The following is a 13,449-nucleotide window of genomic DNA, read 5'->3' as shown; positions in this document are numbered from 1 at the left end:
ATTGTTTATAAATATAACATTACAGTATATGGAAAATCATTATTGAACATCGAACAGTATAGTAGAGATCTGGGCCATTCAGCCCATCATGTCTGCCCTGAACATGATGTTGAATTAAAGTAAATCGCCTCTGCCTGCACATGATCCCTGTCATTCCATTCCCTCCATATTCACGTCTGTCCAACAGCCCGTTAAACACCACTGTTGCATCTACTTCCACCACATCTCCAGACAACACATTCCAGTCACCCATCACTCTCTGTGTAAAAAAACTTACCCTGCACATCTCTTTTAAACTTTCCACCTTTCATTTCAAATGCATTTCCTTCAGTACTTACATTTCGACTGAAAAAGATTTTAACCCTACTTATCCCCCTCATAATTTTATAATCTTCTATCAGGCATCAACATGACTTCCTGACTCTCCTCAATACCCCAACCGATGAGGGCTAGCAGAGCACACATTTTCTTTGCTACTGCACCTACATGTTTTGCCAATTTCATTGACATCATAACCCCTCTGAACATCAAAGCCATTAAGGATCATGTCATTAACTATACTTTTATACAATGCTGTACAACTCCATGTTGAAAATAGGCAGACAGATTTGTCTATCAAGGACATTACCAAAGGTACTTAGCAAGAGAACCATAAGACCATAAGTCCTCGGAGCAGAATTAGACTACTGGCTTATCAAGTCTGCTCCACCACTCCATCATGGCTGATTCATTATCCCTCTAAAGCCCATTCTCCTGCCTTCTCCCTGTTATCTTTGATGCCCTGATTAATCAAGAACATATCATCTTCCACCTTAAATATACCCAATGACCTATGCCTTATAAAGCTTCGGCATTACATCCTTGCTTTTGTGTTCTGGTCTTCTCAGAATGAATGCAAACATTGCATTTGCCTTCCTTTCCACTGACTCAACCTGCAAGCTACCCTTTAAGGAATCCTGCATGAGGACTCCCAAGTTCCTTTGCACCTCTGAGTTTTGAATTTTCTCCTCATTTACAAAACAGCTCACACCTTTATTCCTTTAGCCAAAGTACATGAGCATGCGCTTCCCTAGGGTCAAAGAAAAGTACAGCAGAGAAACAGGCTCTTTGGCCCATCCAGTCCATGCCGAACTACTTAATGCCTACTCCCATCGACCTGCATTGGGAAAATAGCCCTCCATAGAAAGAGGCTTTGAGGAAAGAGAGCTGAATAAAGGGTGTAAAGGTAGTAAGGTAGAAAGGCTAAAATGCGTGTACTTCAATGCAAGAAGCATCAGGAACAAAGGTGATGAACTGAGAGCTTGGATACATACAAGGAATTATGATGTAGTGGCCGTTACAGAGGCTTGACTGGCACCAGGGCAGGAGTGGATTCTCAATATTCCTGGATTTCAGTGCTTTAAAAGGGCTGGGGGGGATGGGAAAGGGGAGCAGGGGTGGCATTACTGGTCAGGGATACTATTACAGCTACAGAAAGGGTGGGTAATGTAGCAGGATCCTCTTTTGAGTCAGTATGGGTGGAAGTCAGAAACAGGAAGGGAGCAGTTACTCTGTTGGGGGTATTCTATAGGCCCCCTGGTAGCAGCAGAGATACCAAGGAGCAGATTGGAAGGGAGATTTTGGAAAGGCACAAAAATAACAGGGTTGTTATCATGGGTGACTTTAACTTCCCTAATATTCATTGGCACCTGATTAGTTCCAATGGTTTAGACGGGGCAGAGTTTGTTAAGTGTGTCCAGGACGGATTCCTGTCACAGTATGTTGACAGGCCGACTAGGAAGAAAGCCATACTAGATCTAGTACTAGGTAATGAACCAGGTCAGGTCACAGATCTCTCAGTGGGAGAGCATCTGGGGGACAGTGACCACCGCTCCCTGGCCTTTAGCATTATCATGGAAAAGGATAGAATCAGAGAGCCCAGGAAATTTTTTTAAGTCGGGAAGGGTAAATTATGAGGCTATAAGGCTAGAACTTGCGGGTGTGAATTGGGATGATGTTTTTGCAGGGAAATGTACTATCGACCTGTGGTCGATGTTTAGGGATCTCTTGCAGGATGTTAGGGATAAATTTGTTCCGGTGAGGAAGATAAAGAATGGTAGGGTGAAGGAACCATGGGTGACAAGTGAGGTGGAAAATCTAGTCAGGTGGAAGAAGGCAGCATACATGAGGTTTAGGAAGCAAGGATGTGATGGGTCTATTGAGGAATATAAGGTAGCAAGAAAGGAGCTTAAGAAGGGGCTGAGGAGAGCAAGAAGAGGGCATGAGAAGGCCTTGGCGAGTAGGGTAAAGGAAAACCCCAAGGCATTCTTCAATTACGTGAAGAACAAAAGGGTGACAGGAGTGAAGGTAGGAGCAATTAGAGATAAAGGTGGGAAGATGTGCCTGGAGGCTGTGGAAGTGAGCGAGGTCCTCAATGAATACTTCTCTTCGATATTCACCAATGAGAGGGAATTTGATGATGGTGAGGACAATATGAGTGAGGTTAATGTTATGGAGCATGTTGATATTAAGGGAGAGGAGGTGTTGGAGTTGTTAAAATACATAAGAACAGATAAGTCCCCGGGGCCTGACAGAATATTTCCCGGGCTGCTCCATGAGGCAAGGGAAGAGATTGCTGAGCCTCTGGCTAGGATCTTTATGTCCTCGTTGTCCATGGGAATGGCACTGAAGGATTGGAGGGAGGCGAACGTTGTCCCCTTGTTCAAAAAAAGTAGTAGGAATAGTCCGGGTAATTATAGACCAGTGAGCCTTACGTCTGTGGTGGGAAAGCTGTTGGAAAAGATTCTTAGAGATAGGATCTATGGGCATTTAGAGAGTCATGGTCTGATCAGGGACATTCAGCATGGCTTTGTGAAGGACAGATTGTATCTAACAAGCCTGATAGAATTCTTTGAGGTGACCAGGCATATAGATGAGGGTAGTGCAGTGGATGTGATCTACATGGATTTTAGTAAAGCATTTGACAAGGTTCCACACGGTAGGCTTATTCAGAAAGTCAGAAGGCATGGGATCAAGGGAAATTTGGCCAGGTGGATTTAGAATTGGCTTGCCTGCAGAAAGCAGAGGGTCGTGGTAGAGGGAGTACATTCGGATTGGAGGGTTGAGACTAGTGGTGCCCCACAAGGATTGGTTCTGGGACCTCTACTTTTCCTGATTTTTATTAACGACCTGGATGTGGGGTTAGAAGGGTGGGCTGGCAAGTCTGCAGATGACACAAAGGTTGGTGGTGTTGTGGTTAGTGTAGAGGATTGCTGAAGATTGCAGAGAGACATTGATAGGATGCAGAAGTGGGCTGAGAAGTGGCAGATGGAGTTCAACCCAGAGAAGTGTGAGGTGGTACACTTTGGAAGGACAAACTCCAAGGCAGAGTACAAAGTAAATAGCAGGATACTTGGTAGTGTGGAGGAGCAGAGGGATCTGGGGGTACATGTCCACAGATCCCTGAAAGTTGCCTCACAGGTAGATAGGGTACTTAAGAAAGCTTATGGGTGTTAGCTTTCATAATTCAAGGGATAGGGTTTAAGAGTCGCGAGGTAATAATGCAGCTCTAAAAAACTCTGGTTAGGCCACACTTGGAGTACTGTGTCCAGATCTGGTCACCTCACTATAGGAAGGATGTGGAAGCATTGGAAAGGGTACAGAGGATGCTGCCTGGTTTAGAGAGTATGCATTATGATCAGAGATTTAGAGAGCTAGGGCTTTACTCTTGGAGAGAAGGAGGATGAGAGGAGACATGATAGAGGTATACAACATATTAAGAGGAATAGTTAGAGTGGACAGCCAGCGCCTCTTCCCCAGGGCACCACTGCTCAGTACAAGAGGGCATGGCTTTAAGGTAAGGGGTGGGAAGTTCAAGGGGGATATTAGAGGAAGGTTTTTGACTCAGAGAGTGGTTGGCACATGGAATGCACTGCCTGAGTCAGTGGTGGAGGCAGATACACTAGTGAAATTTAAGAGACTACTGGACAGGTAAATGGAGGAATTTAAGGTGGGGTGTTATATAGGAGGCAGGGTTTAAGGGTCGGTAGAACATTGTGGGCTGAAGGGCCTGTACTATGCTGTACTATTCTATGTTCTATATATTCCACTATATTCCATCTGTCACTTCATTGCCCATTCCCCTAATCTGTCCAAGTCCTTCTGCAGACACCCTGCTTCCTCAACACTACCTGCCCTTCCACCTATCTTCATATTGTCCACAAACATGTCCACAAAGCCATCAATTCCTTCATCAAAATCAATGACATAGAATGTGAGAAGAAGCAGTCCCCTGCAGCACACCATCAGTCACTGGCAGCAGCTCTTTCCTTTCTGCCAGTCAGCCAATCTTCTATATATGCTAATATTTTTCTTGTAATACCACAGGCTCTTACTTTGTTAAGCAGCCTCATGTGTGGCACCTTGTCAAAGGCTTTCTGAAAATCCAAATAAACAACATCCACTGACTCTCCTTTCTCTGTACTGTCTGTTATTTCCTCAAAGAATTCCAATAGATTTGTCAGCAAGATTTCCCCTTTACAAAACCATGCTGATTTTGGCCTATTTTATTATTTGCCACTAAGTACCACAAAATCGCATCCTTGATAATAGACTCCAACATCTTCCCAATCACTGAAGTCAGGCTAACCAGCCTATAATTTCCTTCCTTCTGCCTCCCATACTTACTAAGTGGCATTGGAACTCACAAGTGCCCCCTGACATTCTTGCATTCATGGAACTCAGCTCGTGTTTTCCACAGTGAAGACTGATGCAAATTACTTATTAAGTTCCTCCACCATTTCTTTATCCCCCATTACTACCTCTCCAGTGTCATTTTTCAGTGGTCCAATATCCACTCTCACCTCTCTTTCACTCCTTGTATATTTGGAAAAACTTCTTGTATCCTCTTTTACATTATTGGCCAACTTACCTTCATATTTCATCTTTTCTCTCTTTATGGCTTTTTAGTACGGTACCTCTTCCTATAGATGCTGCCTGGCCTGCTGCGTTCACCAGCACTTTTTGTGTGTGTTGCTTGAATGTCCAGCATCTGCAGATTTCCTCGTGTCTTAGTTGCCTTCTGTTGGTTTTCAACAGCTTCCCAATCCTCTAACTTCCCACTAATTTTTGCTATATTATAACCACTCTCTTTTGCTGTTGTACTGTCTTTGACCCCCTGACAGCCACGGTTGCCTCATCCTCCCTTTGGAATACTTCATCTTTGGGATGTATCTTTCCTATGCCCCAAAACGCCAGCCATTGCTGTTCTGCCATCACCCTTGCTAATGTCCCCTTCCAATCAAATTTGGCCAATTCTCTCAGGTCTTTGTAATTCCCTCTACCCCACTGAAATATTAATACATCTTGTTTTAGCTACTGCAGGGTCAATACTATGATTGCTGCTTTCTAAGGGTTCCTTTAGCTTAAGCTCTGTAATCAAATTTGGGTCATTACATAAGACCCAATTCAAAATTGCAGTTCCCACGGTGCACTCAACCATAGGCTGCTCTAAAAAGCCATCACATAGGCATTCTACAACTTCCCTCTGTTGGGATCCTGCAACAACCCGTTTTTCCCAATCTACCTGAATATCAATCCCCCATGATTATCGCAACATTGCCCCTTTTATCTCCCATTGTAATTTGTAGCCCACATTCAAGCTATTGTTTGGAGGCCTGTATATACTCCCTGGATATGAAACCCTTGCAGTTTCATAATTCTACCCACAAGGATTTTACATCTTCTAATCCTATATCACCTCTATCTAAGGATCTAATTTCATTTTTTACCAATAGACCTCCCCCCCACCCCATCTGCCTACCTGCTTGTCCTTTCAATACAATGTGTACCCTTGGATGTTAAGCTCCCAACTATGAACTTCTTTCAGCTACAACTCAGTGATGCCCATAACATCATAGCTGCCGATCTGTAACTGCACTACAAGATCATCCACTTTATTCTGTATACTCAAAATATAACACCTTCAGTCCTGTATTCATCACTGTTTTTGCTTCTGGCCCCCTGTTACACTTTAACTCATCCCACTGACTGCAATTGTGCACTATCAGCTGCCTGTCCTTCTGCATGGTCTCACTACACACTGCATCTACTTGAAAACCAACTATCCCATCCTCAGCCCTATCACTCTGGTTCCCATCCCCCTGCCCAATTAGTTTAAACCCTGCCCTACAGCTCCAGCAAACTGACCCATAAGGATATTGGTCCTCCTCAGGTTTAGACATAACTGTTCGTTTCGTACAGGTCATACCTTCCCCAGAAGAGATCCCAATGATCCAGAAATCTGAAACACTGTCCTCTGCACCAGTTCCCTCAGGCACACATTTGTCTGCCAAATGTTCCTGTTCTTACCCTAAATGGCTCATGGCACAGTCAGCAATCTGGCAGTCCTGCCTTTCAGCTTTCTACTTAACTCCCTAAAATCTCTCCTCAGGGTCTCCTTGCCTTTTCTACCTATGTCATTGTACCAAGACTTCTGGCTGCTCGCACTCCCTTTGAAAATGACGTAGACCTGATCCGAGACATCCCTGACTCTGACACTTGGGAGGCAAAATACCATCTGGGTGTCTCTATCACGTTCACAGAATCTGCCTTTGCTCCTCTAATTATGGAACACCCCCCACCCCCATCGCTACTGCACTCTTCTTCTCCTCCTCCCTTCCTTTCTGAAACACAAAGCCAGACCCAGTGCCAGAGACCTGGTCACTGCAGCTTCCCCCGGTAGGTTCCCATCCAATATTATCCAAAGCGGTACACTTATTAACGAGGAATGCCACATGGACACTCTGCATTGTCAGAGACCTGCCTCCTGCATCTGAGGAGTGATCATCTCCCTGTAGCTGCTACCTATCACCTCATTATTTTCCCGTATGAGCAGAAGGTCACTGAGCTGCAGCTCCTGTTCCCGAACATGGTCTCTAATGAGCTGTAGCTCAATGCACTTCATGTAGATATAGTTATCAGAGAGACTGGAGGTGTAGTTATTGTGTAGAAGTAGTTATCAGGGAGACTAGATTTCCCACATCTCACACAAGGAACATACCACTTCCTCCAGCTCTATTCTCAGCGCGCTAGCTATATACTAGCAGAAAAAAACTTTAGAAACTTTCTTACTCACTTACTTAGAACCCCCGCCTGTGTTTGCCCAAGCCTGTTGCGTCAAAGCCAGACCACTCTAACAAAGTCCCATTCCAAAAACGGCCACTCCGCTTACATCTCCTTTCTTTTGATTGGCCCCATACTAATAGCTGTCAACCAAGAATGTTGGAAGCAGTTGAACTCTCTTTAAACCTCGCACTGTGTCACCAACCAACAATCTCTTGTGCTGATTGCCACCCATTGAGAAAAAAGCCGAAAGCACCCAAGCTCATATAAACCTAGGTAGTGGAAGCAGATTTACGAGGAACCTCTTGAGGGAAAATAAATATTGGAAGGGTAGAAAATTGCAGGGCTTAGTGAAAGAGCTGCAGAGGGAGATGTATAAGATAGGGTTCTTGAGGAGCTAGGACAAGCATGGTGGGCCAAATGGCCCTCCCTGTGGGATTTCTCTGTGAGAAAGCAACATTAATGTGGTACACAGGGAGTTTTCACAGACTGGAGTCTGCCAGGCCTTTGTGTCCCAGTGCTTCCTGATTTAATCAGTCTTGCCTGTGTTTATTTCTTTCATTCATCTGCCTTACAATGCAAGTCATTTATATCTGAGTAATTTGAATAAATAAGGTTATTCTATGGACGTTATCTGAAATCGATGCACAAATGCCTATTACAATCACACTTTTGTTTCCCTTTCACAGGAATGCAATCTCAGCATTAAGTGAAAACATTACAACCACTGTTTACTTGAAGGTTGTTTTTAAATCAATGCCAAAAGTAAACTTGTGTATTTTGTAGATTAATTGGCAGGTTTATGTAGTTAATTGTTGGATCAGAGTAACATTTGGCCTACTGGAAATAGATTGTACTGACTTATTCCTTAAAAGCCCTTTCAAATGCAATTGCTCACAGGATATGAACACTTCTGGCAATTCCTGCCAACTTTAATTGTCTCTGATCTGAAGAGATAATTAAGATTCAACTACAAAGTGTCACAGTAGTGCAGAGGGTATAGCTACTGCCTCACGGGTCCAAAGTCCTAGGTTCGATCCTGACCTCAGATGCTGTCTGTGTGGAGTTTGCAGGTTCTCTCCGTGATTGTTGAATGCTCCACATCTGAGAGTCGTGTGGTAGATGGGTTAATTGGCCACTGTAAATTGTTCCTAGTTTGTAGGATAGCGGTAGAATTGTGGAGATTTAGCTGGGGAATGGCCAGGCCTCAAGAGCCAACATCTACATTGTAGGCAAATGGATTCCTTCTCTGTTGTGAGGAATCAGAGAATATGGCACCTGGAGTGGGTCTGGAATCACATATAGACCAGAATGGGTGAGGACAACAGCTTCCTCCTCTGAAGGCATAAGAGATTCTGCAAATACTGGAAATCTTGAGCAACACACACAAAATCCTGAAGGAACTGAGCAAATGAGGCAACATCAGTCTGAAATGAGGCAACATAAACAGTTAATTGCTCATTCCCCTCCAGCCTGACTCCCCTGAGTTCCTCCAGGATTTTGTGTGTCTTGCACCTCTGAAGGAAATAGATTGGTTGTTACAAAATCCAATAGCGTTGTGCCTACTCTTTTATTGCAAACTAAAATTTTCCACCTTCTGAGTGATATTTCAAACCCAAACCCAGAGTCCAGGACTCTTGGAGACATAACAGACTGCAAAGCACTTCCCTCCTTTGTCTCTTGTTCAAGATCCACCTACAGGATGCCCTGGAGAGATATCACTTCTACCTGCTGTTGTTACAACAAAGATCTCCAAATACTGTACCCTGACTCTATCCTGTCTCCCTTAGTCAAGTCTCTTCCCATCTGCATCAGGGACAACTCACTTTTTGACACTTCTGATTCTCTGGCCCCATCTTCACTGCGGTTGTTCCATTTTTATATATCTTAATTCAGAAGATTGCTTCTGTCTGCAACGAAGATCCAACCAGTTCCCCTCCACTAACACTCATCCATTGCTTCAGAGTCCAGGACACTTGGCTCCAGCAACAACCACCATACCACCATTCCCTGTATGAAATATTCTCCTAACCTCTCTTGTTCTAAGGAGAACAGTCCCAGGTTCTCAGTCTTTGCTGGTGTTCCCTCACCCCTGGAACTCTTCTGGACAATGCTTTCCATTCCAAGGCCTCAACACGCTTCCTGAAGAGGAGCCTGCAGATTTGACCAAAGTATTCCAGCTGGGACATAATGAAAATGTTCTTCCAGTCACAGCAGAGCCACACTCTGTCAGCCTGCACTATTTGTCCACTGTAAAGTACCCTCAGCTGTGTAACTGAATGATAGAGTGAGGCATTGATCGTGTGGATCGTCAGAGGCTTTTTCCCAGGGCTGAAGTGGCTTACATGAGAGGGCACAGTTTTAAGGTGCTTGGAAGTAGGTACAGAGGAGATGTCAGGGGTAAGTTTTTTTTTACGTAGAGAGTGGTGAATGTGTGGAATGGGCTGCTGGCAATGGTGGTGGAAAAGGATACAATAGGGTCTGAAGAGATTCCTGGATAGGTACATGGAGCTTAGAAAAAATAGAGGGCTGGGGGCAACCTTAGATAACCTCTAAGTACGTACATGTTTGGCAGAGCATTGTGGGCTGAAGAGCCTGCATTGTGCTGTAGGTTTTCTATGTTATTAGATATAGGAATAGAATTTTTCCCTTCAGCCCACTGAGTCTCTCTGCTATTTGATCATAGTTGATTTTTTTTTTCAAACCCATTCTCCCATCTTCTCCCCCTGACCAACCAATCCAGAGGGATTACTGGGAATTTTGGGAGGAGTACAATTGTATTAGAGTAAGATTACTGTAAATGGGTGGTGTGGTCTCATTGGTCAAAGGATTTCTTTCTGTATTGTATCTCTATGTGTGCAATCATGAAGAAGGCATGTTGGTGGTTCTACTTTGTCAGGAGTTCGAGAAGATGGCACGTAATCAAAGGCTGTTGCACATTTCCACAATGTATGGTGGGGAGCATTCTGACTAGCTCCAGTACAGCCTGATATGGTGGTGTGGACGATCCAATACACAGGATCACAAGAGGCTGCAGAGATTTGTAGACTCAGGCAGCTCCATCAAGGTACAGCCCTCCATACCATCGATGACATCTTTCAGAGGCAATGCCTCAAGAAGGCAGCACCCAGCCCTAAGGATCTTCGCCGTCTGGGACATGCTCTCTTTTCATTACCACCACTAAAGACCAGGTACAGGAGCCTGAAGACTTACACTCAGTGATTTAGGACCAGCTTCTTCCCTTCCACCATCCCAATTCTGAATGGTCCATGAATCCATAACACAACCTCATTATTCCTTTTATTTTTGCAATACCTTTAAATATTTTTTGTAATATATAGTAATTTTATGCTCTTGCATAATACTATTGCCACAAAACAATAATTTTCTCATCATATGTCAGTGATAATAAATCTAATTCTGAATTTGACTCTATGAAAAGTGGTAAGAATGATGAGGCTCCTCTTGCGTGACAACTGGCCTTGGCTTGGCTTGAAGAAACAGGTTTTTTTATTCTAACTACTAATCAGCTGTGTATTGAACTGAAACTTTGCAGAGTCTGCCTCTAATCTAAACCGCTCCCACAGTTGGAATTTGCTCCAAGTTCTGGAGAACTTGCCAAGTTTGGACAAGATTGGGAATTTATTTGGAAATTAGGCAGATAGAGATTAATGCACATTTTCAGTGGTGCATTAATCATCTAAATTCAAAAATGTACCGTGGGGTGCATATAGCCAACAGACAGACTGGAGCTGACAAATGTAAGGTAGCAGCACCGGGCAATGGTTATTAGGACCAAGACTAACACCACAGCTCCTGTGGCTTTCAGTGGCATCATGTCCCACCCTTTCAATGTCCTGTGGTTAGCAAGAGCTGAAACTTTAACGGATCTAACGTGCTCTACAGTGTGCTGCAGATAGAGAATGGGTTCTCTGCAGGGTGACATCTCCTGGGCCCCACAATTCCTGCTCATTATTCACACAGCCAAATTCCCAAAGGTTGGTACCTGCGTGCAACAGAGGGAGTGGTTGAGGCAGGTTCAATAACAAACTTTAAAGGACAATTGAACAGTTTAATGGATTGGAAAGGTTTAGAAGGTTATGGAAATAGATATAGCTTGGATGGGGCATTTTGGTCGACATGGACTGTTGGGCCATAACGCTTGTTTCGGTGCTGCGTGAATCGATGATACCCTTTGCAAGGGAACTAGGGATAGCATCAACACTCACTCTCCAGCAACCACCCATGCCCAAGGCCGTTTGTCCCATTCCATCAGTACCCTCTGTCTTAAAGTGCCCTCCAATCAGACCCATCTCAACCTGCATTAATTCTGGATTCAAGCACCTTATTGAAATTAATCCAATCTTTTTCAGTAAATTCTGATTAAATCTGTATTCTCTTTCAGCTCAAGAAAGTCAGACTGGATGTAGAAAAATATCTAACTGAGGAGAGCAACGTCATAATTCATCAACCATTCCTCAACCCCAACTAGAACACAGCGCAAAGAGCAGTACAGCACAGAAACAGGGCCTGTAGCTTGCCATGTCTGTGCTGAACATGATACCAATTAGACTATATCTTTTCTGCCTGAGCATGATCCACGCCCTTGCATTCCCTGCATGTGTCTGTCGAAAACACCTCTATCAAGGATCACCCTTATCCACCATACACAGTTATGTGTGTTAGGGATCTGCTGTGGTGCGTTGACATGATGTGCAACTTAAAAAAAACAACATTCAGTAATTCTAAGAATAAAGAATATATAAAAAATAAACTTTGAAGGTAAGTAACAGATATAGAATAAAATATGCATCAATGCATAAACACCAGAATGTACTTATAATGTAAAGTGCAGTTTCAAAAGTGGTTTCAAGTGTTTACAATGCAGTGACAATGGATAATAGAGAGTGTGATGGGGGTGGTTAACTAGGATGCTTGATCAGATTAACTGCCTGGGGAGGGCATGAAACTTTTGTTTGAATAGCCCTATACTGCTTTCCAGAAGGGAGCTATTGGTAAAAGCAGTTTGCTGAGTGGGTAGTGTCTACAAAGAATTTGTCATGAACACATACTAGTCCTGTAGTGATGGTAGATTGCAGCCAACTATCTTGATATCTGCATTCACCACCACCTCCGGCAGCCTGTTCTAGGTACCAGCACTCTCTGTGTAAAAAATACTTGCCTCTTACATCTCCCCTCTCTCACCTTAAATGTGTGTTCTCTAGTATTTGACATTTCTACATGGGAGAAATATTGTGGCTCTTTATTCTATCCATACCTCTCAAAACTATCAGGTTTCCCCTCAGCCTCCGTTACTCCAGAGAAAACAACCCAAGTATTGTCCAACTTTTCCGTATAACTCATATCCTCTCACACAGGCAGCATCCAGGTGAACTTCCGCACCCTCTCTAACGCCTCCACAATCTGGCTACGGGATTGCTTCGAGTCGGTGAACTGGGGCGTGTTCATCAGAGATTCGTAACAAATGCACCATGGTTGTCACAGACTTTATAACAACAGTCGTAGATGAGTGTGTCCCCACAAAATCATTCAGTCTTCCCCAACCAGAAGCCCTGAATGAACTATGAGATCTGCAATCTGCTGAGGACTGATCTGATGACCAATTAAAATACAAGAGGTCCAGGTACGACCTCCAGAAAGCCATCTCATGTGCAAAATTCCAGACCAAACTGGAGTCACTGAAGGATGCTCAGCACCTGTGACAGGGCTTGAATGCCATCACCTCCTACAAAGTGAATCCAAGCAACATAGATGACAACAAAACTTAACTCCCAAATGAGCTCAATGCCTTTTATGCTTGCTTTGACCACCAAAACATGGAGGAATCTTCATGAACTTCCACAGCTCCCGAAGAACCTGTGATTTCAGTCTCTGAGGCCGTGAGAGCATCCTTCAGGAGGGGGATCCCATAGAAAGCATCTCCCCGTACAGGTACCTGGCCGAATACTAAAAACCTGTGCTGATCGACTGGCTGGAGTGTTCACTGAGGTCTTTAAGATCTCACTTCCACAGTCTGAGGTCCCTACCTGCCCCAAGCAGTCTTCAATTATATACCAGTGCCTAAGAAGAACGTGGTAACCTGCCACAATAACTACCATCCAGTAGCACTTACATCCACTTGATTAAGTGCTCTGAGAGGTTGATGATGAAATGTATCAACTCTTGCCTAGGAAGCGAGTTGGATCTGCTCCAATTTGCTTATCATTACAACAGGCCAACAACAGATGCCATTTCATTGACTTTTCACTCAACCCACCTCCAAGAGGACCACAACCTTGCTGTAGGGTTTGGAGGCTTGTGTTCCTCCATGACCTGGAGAGCTATGTT

The 13,449-nt window shown here is 44.0% G+C and overlaps 1 protein-coding gene across 2 annotated transcripts in view; it reads right to left on the bottom strand.

Moving 5' to 3' along the window:
• LOC140197350 (laminin subunit alpha-3-like) overlaps positions 1-13,449 on the bottom strand; it is a 320,231-nt gene that overhangs the window by 132,272 nt on the left and 174,510 nt on the right. The window lies entirely within an intron of this gene.

Source organism: Mobula birostris, chromosome 1 (assembly GCF_030028105.1).
Source record: "Mobula birostris isolate sMobBir1 chromosome 1, sMobBir1.hap1, whole genome shotgun sequence".
NCBI lineage: Eukaryota > Metazoa > Chordata > Chondrichthyes > Myliobatiformes > Myliobatidae > Mobula > Mobula birostris.
This window is presented reverse-complemented; position numbering and strand designations above follow the sequence as displayed.